Genomic DNA, 13,090 nt, shown 5'->3' with positions numbered 1-13,090 from the left:
TTTTCCAGATTACTCCATCTTGTTGCAAATGACCGGATTTCGTTGTTTTTGACTGCTGTATAGTATTCTATAGAGTACATGTCCCATAATTTCTTTATCCAGTCTACTGTTGATGGGCATTTGGGTTGGTTCCAGGTCTTAGCTATTGTGAATTGAGCTGCAATAAACATTGAGGTGCAGAAAGCTTTTTTGTTTGCCAATTTAAATTCCTTTGGGTAAATTCCAAGGAGTGGTATGGCTGGGTTGTATGGTAGGGTTATCTTCAGGTTTCTGAGGAATCTCCAGACTGACTTCCATAGTGGCTTAACCAAGGGCCAAGTTGTTACTTATCAATAGTCACCTTGAATTTAAGTGGTTTTAACTCTCCAGTTAAAAGATATAGATGGGCAAAATCAATTAAAAAACAAGACCCATCTACTTGTTGCCTACAAGAAACACATCTCACCAACAAATACACACACAGACTGAATGTAAAGGATGGAAAAAGATATTCCAAGCTAACAGAAACCAGAAAAGGGCAGGTGTAGCCATTGTAATATCAGACAAAATAGACTTTAATCCAAAGAATGTTAAAAGAGACAAAGAAGGGTACTAAGTAATGTTGAAGGGATCAATTCAACAGGAAGATGTGACTATAATAAATATGCATGCACTCAATTACAGGTCACATGGATATCTAAAAGATCTAAAGAGAGATATAGACTCCAATACAATACTAATGGGGGACTTCAACACTGCACATTCAGCAACAGATACATCAACCAGATAGAAAATCAACAAAGAAAAAACAGAGTTAATCACCATTATAGACCCAATGGACCTAACTGATATCTACAGATCTTCTCATCCCTAGGTTGCAGAACACATTATCTTCTCACCAGTGCACGGGACTTTCTCTAGGATAAACAACATTCTAGGTCAAAAAGCAAGTCAGTAAATGTGAAAATCAAACTCATACCCTGCATCTTCTCTGACCACAGTAGAATGAAGCTGTAAATTAACAAATTAAGAATATCTAGAACATTATACAAACACATGGATATTGAACAACATGCTCCTGAATGAACAGCATGCCATAGAAGATAACAAAAGAAAAATCAAAAAGTTCTGGAAATGAATGAAGAGAAGAATGCAATATATCAGGACTTGTGGGATACAGCAGAAGTTTTATAGCAACTGGTCACTACATCAATAAATTTTTATATAGTTATATATATATATATATATTTTTTTTATTTTTTGACAGGCAGAGTGGACAGTGAGAGAGAGTCAGAGAGAAAGGTCTTCCTTTGCCGTTGGTTCACCCTCCAATGGCTGCTGCGGCCGGCGCGCTGCAGCCAGCACACCCTGCTGATCTGATGGCAGGAGCCAGGTACTTATCCTGGTCTTCCATGGGGTGCAGGGCCCAAGGACCTGGGCCATCCTCCACTGCACTCCCTGGCCACAGCAGAGAGCTGGCCTGGAAGAGGGGCAACCGGGACAGAATCTGGCGCCCTGACCGGGACTAGAATCCAGTGTGCCGGTGCCACAAGACAGAGGATTAGCCTAGTGAGCCGCGGTGCCGGCCATATTTTTAAAATAGTTTATAGCAACTCATCACTACATCAAGAAATTGGAAAGGCACCAAATAAATGAGCTATAAATACAACTTATGGAAAAACAACAAAAAACCAAGCCCAAAATTAGTAGAGAAAAGAAACAATTAATATCAGAGAAGAAATAAGCAAAAATGAAGCAAACAAAAAATAAAAAGGATCAGTGAAATGAAGAGCTGTTTTTTTGAAAAACAAAGCAAAATTGATACACTATTGGCCCAACTACCAAAAAAAAAAAAGGAGAAGAATCAAATCAATATAGTCAGAGATGAAAACGTAGATATAACAAATGGATACCATAGAAATAAAAAGAATAATCAGAAATACTACACAGAGATCTATATCAACAAATCAGGAAATCTAGAAAAAAATGGATAGATTCCTAAATACATAAACCTACCAAAATTGAACCATGAATAAACAAAAAACTTAAATAGAACAATAACCAAGATGGAGACTGAATCACCTATGAAGACCTTCTCAACAAAGAAAAACCCAGGACAGGATGGTTTCACTGCCAAATTCTTCCAGACATTTAAAAAAGAACTAACTCCAATTCTTCTCAAGGTATTCAAAACAATTGAAAGGGAAGGAATCCTCCCAAATTCTTTCTATGAAGCTAGTATAACCTTAATTCCTAAACCTGAAAAAGATACAACAAAGAAAGAATACTATAGACCAATTTCCCAGATGAACAAAGAAACAAAAATCCTCAACAAAATCCTCGCCAATCAAATCAGACAACACACCAGAAAGATCATTCACCCAGATCAAGTGGGATTTATTTCTGGTATGCAGGGATGGTTCAATATTCCCAAATCAATAAATGTAATACATCATAATAACAAAACAAAAACCAAAAACCATATGATTACCTCAATAGATGCAGAAAAAGCATTTGATCAAAAACAACATACTTTCATGATGAAAGTTAAGCAAATTGGGTATAGAAAGAACATTCCTGAACATAATCAAGGCTTTTTATGACAAACCCATGGCCAGCATCTTATTGAAGGGGGAAATGAAGGAAGCACTCCCACTAAGACCTGGAACCAGACAAGGGTGCTCACTCTTAATATTGCTGTTCAATATAGTCCTCAAAGTTTTAGCCAGAGTCATTAGGCAAGAAAAAGAAGTCAAGGAATACAAATTGGTAAGGAGGGAGTCAAACTATCCCTATTTGCAGATGACACAATTCTATATTTAGGGGATCCATAAGTATCTACTAACAGACTATTAGAACTCATAAAGCAGTTTGGTAAACTGGCAAGATGTAAAATTAACACAAAAATCAATAGCCTTTGTATACACAATGTCATGGCTAAGAAAGAACTTCCAATATCAATCCCATTTACAATAGCTACAAAAATTTAAATACTTTGGAATAAATTTAAACAAGGAAGTCAATGACCTCTACAATGAAAATTACAAAACATTAAAAAAGAAATAGAAGAAGACACTAAAAATGTAAAAATATTCTATGTTCATAATTTGGAAGAATCAATATCATCAAAATGATCATACAACTGAAAGCAGTTTATAGATCCAATGTAATTCCAATCAAAATACAAAGACATTGTTCTTGTATACAGAAAAAACAATGCTAAAATTCATATTGAAACACAAGAGACCCCAAATAGCTAAAGCAACCTTATATAACAAAAACAAAGTCAGAGACATCAGAATACCAACTTTCAAGATATACTACAGGGAAGTTTTAATCAAAACATCCTGATACTGGCATAAAACAGATGGATAGACCGATGGAACAGAATAGGAACTCCAGAAATCAATCCATGCATCTACAACCAACGTATCTTTGGCAAAGGAGCTAAAATCAATTTAACAACAAGGAAAACTGGATCTCCTGCAGTAGTATGAATCAAGATCCTTATTTTATACCTTAATAAAAAATCCATTCAAAATGGATCAAAGACCTAAGTCTATTTTTTTTTTTTTTTGACAGGCAGAGTGGACAGTGAGAGAGAGAGAGACAGAGAGAAAGGTCTTCCTTTTGCCGTTGGTTCACCCTCCAATGGCCGCCGTGGCCGGCATGCTGCATGCGGCCCGTGCATCGCGCTGATCCGAAGCCAGGAGCCAGGTGCTTTTCCTGGTCTCCCATGCGGGTGCTGGGCCCAAGCACTTGGGCCATCCTCTACTGCACTCCCAGGCCATAGCAGAGAGCTGGCCTGGAAGAGGGGCAACTGCGACAGAATCCGGCGCCTCGACTGGGACTAGAACCTAGTGTGCTGGCGCTGCAAGGTGGAGGATTAGCCTATTGAACCATGGCGCAGGCCAAAGACCTAAGTCTATTAACCAATACCATCAAATTATTAGGTATCATCTGGGAAATCCTGCAAGACATTGGCATAGGCAAAAAATTCTTGGAAAAGATCCCATAGGCACAGGCAATCAAAGGCAAAATTAACACATGGGAATTCATAAAAAAAGACAGCAAAATGAAGAGGCAACCGACAGAATGGAAGAAAATATATTTGTGAACTATGCAACTGATAAAGGATTAACATCCAGAATCTATAAAGAGCTGAAGAAACTCATCAACAACAAAACAAACAATCCAGTTAAGAAATAAGCAAAAGACTTGAAAGAGAATTTTCAAAAGAGGAAAGACAAATTGCTAACAGACACATGAAAAAATTCTCAATATCACTATCCATCAGGGAAATGCAAATCACAACCACGATGACATTTCACCTAACCCCAGTTAGAATGACTTCACACAGAAATCAACAAACAAAAAATGCTGGTGAGAATGTTAGGAAAAAGGTCCTCTAATCCACTGTTGATGGGATTTTAAATTGGTACAGCTGCTGTGGAAATATGGAGATACCTCAGAAATCTGACTATAGACTTACTGTATGACCCATAGATCCTACTCCTGGGAATTTACTTAAAATGAAATCAGCATATGAAAGAGATATCTACACCACCACACTTATTGTAACTCAATTCACAATAGCTAAGATATGGAATCAACCCAGATGTCCATCAACTGAAGACTGGATAAAGAAATTATAGTATATGTAAATCATGGAATATTACACATTGGTAATAACAAAAAAAAAAAAGAATTCCAGTGGTTTGCAACAAAATCAATGCATTTGGAATCCATTATATTTAGTGAAATAAGCCAATACCAAAAAGAGAAAAACCAAATGTTCTCCCTGACCTGTGGTAACTAATAGAGTACCTAAAAGGTCATCTATAGAAGCGAAATTGACACTTTGAGATGCGATGCTTTTGAACACCTCTTTTCTCAACTGTTGAGGTACAGTGTTTTTTTTTTTTTTTTCATACTGTTTGTTGAATTCTACCTAGTGTAGGGTTAGCCTTATGAGTATAAATTTAACTGAAAATAGATGTTTGTAAAAAAAATAAGTTTGGGAGTAGGAGAGGGAGGAGGGAGAAGGGTGGGAGTGTGTGGGAGGGAAGGTAGGGTGGGAAGAATAACTATGTTCTTAATTATATATATGAAATGCAAGAGTTTGTATTCCTTAAATAAGAGGTCATAGGTAAACCAATGTATGAAATAAATTCATTTTATTTGTTCAAAATGCAGAGAAACGGAGGAGAGAAAGAGAAAGAGAGAGAGAGAGAGAGAGAGAGAGAGACACTTCTCTTCAATTCACCAAAGTCCCGTTACCACCAGGGAAGGTCCAATCAAAAGCAAGGAGCCAGGAACTCAGCCTGGGTCTCCCATATGGTGGCAGACACAGCCACCTGCGCCACCACTGGCTACTTCTGGTGTGCATTAGCAGGAAGCTTGAATTGAGAGTAGAACTTGAACTTGTATGGGGGCTCTCTGATATGGGATGTGGGCATCTCAGATGGCAACTTATCCACTGGGACAAGTGCCCACACCTCACTTTACTCTTATACTTACTGAGTAGTTTAACAATTATAGAACTGCATTTGTGATTTTTTGGGTAAATTCTGCAGTGTTATCTAATATAATAATTGGTAAGTACTATTTATTTTACATTAGATACCATTTCAATAATGAACCATTGTAAAGCAGTTTGGGAATAGGATTCCTAGATTTGAAAAATCAGTGTTTAGGATTAGTAATATAATTTAGTATATCCTTAAGAAGCAATCATCTTGGAGAAATTTGGAAGAATTGTTTCCTTTCTATTTGTGTAACGTCCAATCTTGCCTTTAAGCCACTAGGCACTTTCCCTGCTCAAAGGCCAATGTGATCACTATTATTTATTTTTCTTTACATGTCTTATTCTGCAAGGTTTTAAACTCCCCTCCTTTGTAATTCTTGAAACTAAACATTATGTTCTTCCTTTCATTACTTTAAAGTTTGAGAAATTAAAATTATGGACATTTACCTATCATTTTATCCCTTATATTTAGTTTTTTTTCTTAATTAAATGTTAATACTTAACAAATTATGTTGTAATTTTATTTTCTGATTCCTTTCTTACTTTCCATCTTTTTTTTTATTTTTGGATCCAAATAACATTTCTTCAAATTCATTTTCTCACATTGTTTTTTTTTTTTTAAGATTTTATTTATTTGGGAGGTAGAGTTACAGATAGTGAGAGAGACAGAGAGAAAGGTCTTCCTTCTGTTGGTTCACTCCCCAAATGGCCACGATGGCTGGAGCTGTGCCAATCCGAAGCCAGGAGCCAGGTACTTCTTCCCGGTCTCCCATGTGGGTGCAGGGTCCCAAGCACTTGGGCCAAGTTCGACTGCTTTCCCAGGCCATAGCAGAGAGCTGGACTGGAAGAGGGACAGCTGGGACTAGAACCATTACCCATATGGGCACCGCAGGCAGAGGATTAATCAAGTGAGCCACAGCATCAGCCCCCATTTTCTTACATTGTAAGCTATAATACTCTGCTTTATAAAAAAAAAAAAAAATTCAAAATAATTTCTTTTTGTTCAGTGAATATCCTTTCAAAAAACTGATTCACAATATTCTTTCTCTCAGGGTGTTAAGTTCTTTGTTTCTGTCTTTCACATTTTCTCTCTATTTCCTAAAATGTTTTGGCATTGCTGTTAGTTATGAGTGTTATTTTTAACATTAAAGAATTTACTGATCAAAATCAAGGTGATGGTTGAATTAGAGGATCAAGTGACCACCTCCCTGCAGACACCAATGTGTAGAGCTACACAGACACCATGTCCTCTTCAGAAGAGCTACAGAATCCAGATAGCAGACTATGGTACCTCATATTGTTAACATCTTAAGAAAAGTGACATTGAAGAAATTAGGAATGAGAGAGTTGTCCATGTTACCTCTCCACTTGTTCCAAGGAGAAAGGAATGGAGAGATGCCTTCTGCTTGGGAGAGGGAGAGCGAACTGAATCCCTGCGCCAGATGCACTGTGAAAAACTTCTGTCAGATGGAGGCCCCTGCCCCTTCATTGAGGCCCAAAGTAAGGGAGTATTGTGACTTCCACACTCATACAGCCACTGCCACCTACGATGCAGCATCCCATATGGACATGAGTTTGAGACCTGGCTTCTCCGCTTCTGAACCAGCTCCCTGCTAATGTATCTGGGAAAGAGCGGAGGATGGTCCAAGCACTTGGGCCCCTGCACCCACGAGGGAGACCTGGAGGAGGCTCCTGGCTCCTTGCTTCAGCATGGCCCAGCCCCTGCTGATGTAGCTATAGCCATTTGGGGAATGAATCAGCAGAAGGCAAATCTCTCTCTCTCTCTGTCTTCCCCCCATCCACTCTGTAATTCTGTCTTTCAAATAAGTAAATAAATCTTTAAAAATGCATTCCTATATCATTTGGACCCAACAGATACCTATAGAACTTTCCATTGAATAGAATACATAGTATTCTCAGCGGTATGTGGAACAATATCCCAGATAAATCACATGGTAGGTCAAACAAGTTTGAACAAATTAAATAAAATAGGAGTCATACCAAGTATCTTATGTAACCACAGTGCAATAAAACTAGATTCCATATAAAAAGAAACTGAAAACTACACAAACACCTAGAATTAAGCAATGTACTACAAAATATTCAATGGATCAGAAGAGAAATCAAGGAGGAAATTAAAAATGTTCTTGAAATGAATGAAAAAGGAAACACAACATACCAAAACCTATGGGATACAGTGAAAAAAGTACTGAAAGGGAAGCTTATAGCAATGAAGGCCTACATCAAACAAACTAGAAATATCACAAATAAACAACTCACCATTGCCCACCAAGGAATCAGAACAAATCAAATCCAAAATTGATAGAAGGAAAGAAATTATAAAACTCTGAGCAAAGTAAATGATATAGAGACTATAAAATACAAAAATAAATGAAATAAAAAGCTGATTTTCTGGAAAGATAAAGTTGATAAACTCCTAGCCAGATTAACCAAGAAAAACAGAGGGGGGATTCAAATGTTTAAAATCAGAGTTGAAAATGGAGACTGACACCTAAGGATTGTTAGTGACTACTAAGAAGCAGGGGCATCTGGACTGCAACCAGAAATCCAATGTGGGATGTGGGCATCTCAGCATGGCAACTTCACTGCTGTGCCAAACACTTGCCCCTTCATGCAGAATTTGAGGTACAACATCTTGCATTTTCAACGGTTGATAATACTGAGTACATAAGAGTGTATTTTAATGACCGTCACATTCAGAAGGGCACATAGGAATAGCACATCAGTTATTCTAAGTTGTTAAGGGTTACAAGACATATTATTACCATATTAAGCTTGCAATGTTGATTTCTAAATAGATTTAGGTTAAGCAGTAACATAGTGATTCTTCCTAAGTGTTCATATACCATGCCACCATAATCCTAATTTTTCTAAGAATATTGTTTCTTGTTTGGTTTGTCCCCAGTTGATGAATCCCATAACTGTTTTAACACCCAAAACAAATGGTCCATGCCCATGGTAAATCAGAATCCATTTCTTTAGCAGCATCAGCTGCATGTGCCTTCAAGCCATTAATACATTTCTTAGGCAACATAAACTAAACTGAAAATTTCTTTATTGTGTTTTTCTAAAATAAATAACGGCACAGAATAAACACGTACCACTGGCAATATCACACTTCATCTTAGAAGAAAATATGGAAAGATTATTAACACAGATTGAAGTTTCTAGTGGCAGTGAAGCATTTACATGAATATCAGAGCTGACTAGCAAATGTAGTGAAAACTGCCAAAATCGGAGGTCCAATTACTTACAAAGATTTCAATTGTCTGGCTATGAAAAAAGCTGTGAAATTGTCAAAGTGCCTTAGGAGACCATGTCCTGGCCCTTCCATTAATCAGAAGAATGTCCAAGTCTAAATATTGACTGGTGATTTGCTTTCCTTTCTTGGAGCATCTCAGGAGACTGGCACCATAACAAAAGAAAGCCAAATTCACAAAACCTGGGGCTTGAAGTAAACATGCAATGAGAAGGCAATTCTTCCTGAGCATTAAAAATCAATACTTGTGCTAAAAATAAAATATCTGTCTCCTATGGAGTATAACTAAAATGTCAAGACTTATATTTAGCTTTTTCATGTAACTATCATTAATTATATTTTTAAGTGATATGTATTCCCTGAATTCCTAGTAATCAGTTCTAATTTGGGAGTTGATATTTACCAAGATTAATTCATTTTTATTATATATTTTCATGTGTATACTGTGTATTTTTCATTACTTAATATAAATATTTCTATAAGACATGCTTAACTAACATCCCACATGAATTTGAATATTTATTTTTGAAGTATTGATATAACTATAAAAATATATATTTATATATAAGTAAAACATAAAAATATATTATAAATATATATTTGAAGTATTTATATTGTTTTGTTCATATGAAAATGTATATATAAATATTCTATAGATTATAAACACTACTTCAAATTTTTTAATAGAGATTTCACATTGTAAGTCATTAAGTAGATGTTAGCAAGCAGTTATGTCTTTCATTCTAAACTTCAAGTGACATTGAAACTTTTTACTCTATTTTTCTTGCATTTTTTCTCAAGAATAATACAGTTTCCCTTATTTATTGAATATTCATTGACATTTGTGGAATAGGAAATACAATTTGTCTCGCCTTGTCAATCAAAATCTGTTAGTTATACATTATTGCTGTAAAGCTCTTATTGATGCTGAACAAGTTACTATATGTAGATAGATATTCCCTTATCAAAAAGTGAATAAATGCAAGATATTTAAAATGAGACCTGGAATTCAAAATTGCTTCAGGTTACAAGAATAGTCATAAAAAATCCATTCAGAAAGGATTCTTAAACTAAAAACAAAGATTCCATCCTACAAAGGACAGAAATTAAACTTACCTCAGCCATTCCTTTTTTTCTTTCTTTTCTATTTTCATTTTAATTAGTTTTTTAACAGATTCAATGTGATTCGTTGATATAATTCTAAGAATTTATTTACTCATTTATTTATTTATTTAAAAGGCAGAATGACTGAGAGGGAGAGGTCTGGGGTGGGGAGGATCTTACCTCCACTGGTTCACTAACCAAATTGCTCTCAACAGCCAGGTCTGGGCCAGGCCAAAGTCAGGAGCCAGGAACTCAATCCAGGTTTCCCACGTGGGCGACAGAAGCCTGTGTTCTCAGGCCAATATCCACTGCCTTCTCAGGTGCACTAGCAAGAAAGTGGATCAGATGTATAGTAGTCGATCTTTAAACGGCACTCTTGCCCTCTGATATGAGATGCCAACATCGCAACTCACAGCTTGACACTCCCTGGCCATAGCTTCGTCCATTATAAAATTTATCTTCTGTGGTCTTTATGATAGGACTCTTCTTTCAAGGACAACATTTTGGCAATTACGAAATTACTTTAAAAATTTACAGAATCATAGCTTGGTAAAGTCAAGACTTTTTTTTTTTTTTTTTTTTTTTACAAGCAGATTGGACAGAGAGAGAGAGAGAGACAGGACAGAGAGAAAGGTCTTCCTTTTCTGTCGGTTTACCCCCCAGTGGCCGCTGAGGCCGGCACATTGCAGCCAGCACACTGCGCTGATCCGAAGCCAGGAGCCAGGTGCCTCTCCTGGTTTCCCATGTGGGTACAGGGCCCAAGCACTTGGGCCATCCTCCACTGCCTTCCCGGGCCACAGCAGAGAGCTGGACTGGAAGAGGAGCAACCAGGACAGAACCGGTGCCCCAACCAGGACGAGAACCCGGTGTGCCGGCACCGCAGATGGAGGATTAGCTAGTGAGCCGGCTTTATCTTAAACACATATTGTTGGCATTGATTGTATAAGCGGGAGAGGGAGAGACGGGAGTTCTGTAGAAGTGATGTTTAGACACTCTCTTCTCCATTGTCTATCTTTTGCATCTAGATATTGCCCTAATATCCCTGATCACTCAGAGTGCTGCTACTCTGCCTCCTGTGCAGTAAGTACTTACCTGATATACCTCATGCTGTTAAGCCCAAATCATGACCTCCTAAAGTCAACAATTCCCTATTCTTCTAAATACATAATCTAGAGCAGCTTCTCCAACTGTAGCTCACTTCCTCGACTCTTAAAATAATTTATGCCCAAAGCATAATACCAAATGGTGATTAATAATTTGTGAGCCTTTCAGACCAGGAGAGATGGGGAAGAGGTTTTGATTTTCTTTCAGCTGTTAGACAACATATTTTCCAGCTTTTAGAGCATTATAGTCTATTTCAAGTTCTAACATAAAATAATATTTATTCTACATTTTTTAGCCCTCTCAATTCACAGACAAGTTTTAGTCTCTATTATATTTAAAGAATAAAATAGGGGTCCTTCAGTAGGAATCTGTTGAATTTAATAGGTTTTACAAGTCGTGGGGATTTATAAAATGAAAATAATTAAACAATAAGCTCATGAAGCTTTAAGGGTTAAATGAATAGACGTCATCACAATATATTATATACATAAAATTCACCCACTATAAAATTCAGACATTTTGTTAAAATGCATTATGAATATTTATGTGAAGTGGACTGTGTGCATCATTTTTAAATGTATCTGAGTTGATTGAGGAAACTGGGCTACTGATCCAGGAAACACAGCCTTGAATAGGTTTCCAAGAGCCTGTACAGATGCACATGCCCCAGGCAGGCCAAAAAACATCACCCCGTGAAACCAAGCCTGAAAGAATCACTTGAAGGTGAATGAGGAATGCAGCTGGCTTATGTCTCGTGCTCCCATTCCATTTATCACCAGCGACATGTCAAACTTCAATTTTTATAATGTATGTATAGTCACCAAATAGCCTTTTGAGACAATGGGATTTGTAACTAGAACTTTTTGGTATTTATTGAGTGCAGTATTACAGTTTTAAATCCTCTGTGGAACAAAGAAAATTCTGTCAAACCTATCACTGAAAACTGAAAATCCCTGAATTCAAATTCCTTTTTAAAGATTTATTAATGGAGCAGAAAGACACACACAAACACACACACACACACAAACACACACACACACAGGTGGACAGAGAGAGCTCTGTCCATCCACTGGTTCACTCCAAAAATGTCTGTAAAGGCCAGAACTGGGAGGAGCCAAAGCCAGGAATGTCCTGGCTGCTCTCCTATCCAACCCCCTGCTAATGGCTTGGGAAAGCAGTAGAAGGTGGCCCAAGTTCTTGGGCCCCTGCACCAACATGGGAGACCTGGAAAAAGCACCTGGCTTTGGATCAGCCCAGCTCTAGCCATTGCAGCCATTTGAGCAGTGAGCAAGCAGATGGAAGATCTTTCTCTAGCTCTCCATCTCTCTGTCCATAACTCTATTTCTCAAATAACTAAACAAAGTCTTAAAAAACATAAGCACAAAATTTCCACAGCTTAACCAATAATGGAATGCAGGCACACAGTCCTACAGAGTCCTGGAAATTTCTAGACTATGGCTGGTGGAAGGGTAAATGGCCACCTGACCATCATTTCTTGAGGTACTCCCCCGAAGCACAGATAATGACTGCTCATCTGCCAAGACAAGTCACATGACCGTGTGCATGGGTATAGAATTTTGTCAATTGCTATTTCTTCATCAATAAAAAGAATATTGATATGATCCTTTTTATTTGTGTTGGTCTCTTATATGGTGGAATATGTTGATTGAAAAGTGGCTAATTTGTGAATTTGTAGAGATAATTATTTTGCATATCACTGAATTATGTTCTCTATTATTTTAAGCAGCTGGGGCTCTATTTTCTCTGCAAGTGATAATGGTCTTATATTCCTTGAAAAACTTAAAATTGTGGTCCCAGAGGATGCATCTGTGTTGTACAGCTTTTGATCTTCTCTCCAGACCAGGCTCCCACGTAATGCTTGGATCCTCTTTGTTGTCGAAAAAGCTCATGTATAGAAGACAACCAGCGATTTATGGGCTTCATATTGAAAAGCCCTCATTCTTCTTTGTTATTCTCAGGACCTCCTTACTAAGTTTCTGGCTAATCTACTGTTCTACTGATTGCTCCACCAGTCGCCAGACTTCCATGTTTACTTATCACAAAAACTATTACTTTGACTGACTGACAACACTGCA

Source organism: Oryctolagus cuniculus, chromosome 3, assembly GCF_051225735.1.
Source record: "Oryctolagus cuniculus isolate XC-2025 breed Fujian yellow rabbit chromosome 3, ASM5122573v1, whole genome shotgun sequence".
Classification (NCBI taxonomy): Eukaryota; Metazoa; Chordata; class Mammalia; order Lagomorpha; family Leporidae; genus Oryctolagus; species Oryctolagus cuniculus.
The sequence above is the reverse complement of the archived record's forward strand: the minus strand, read 5'-3'. Positions refer to the sequence as shown.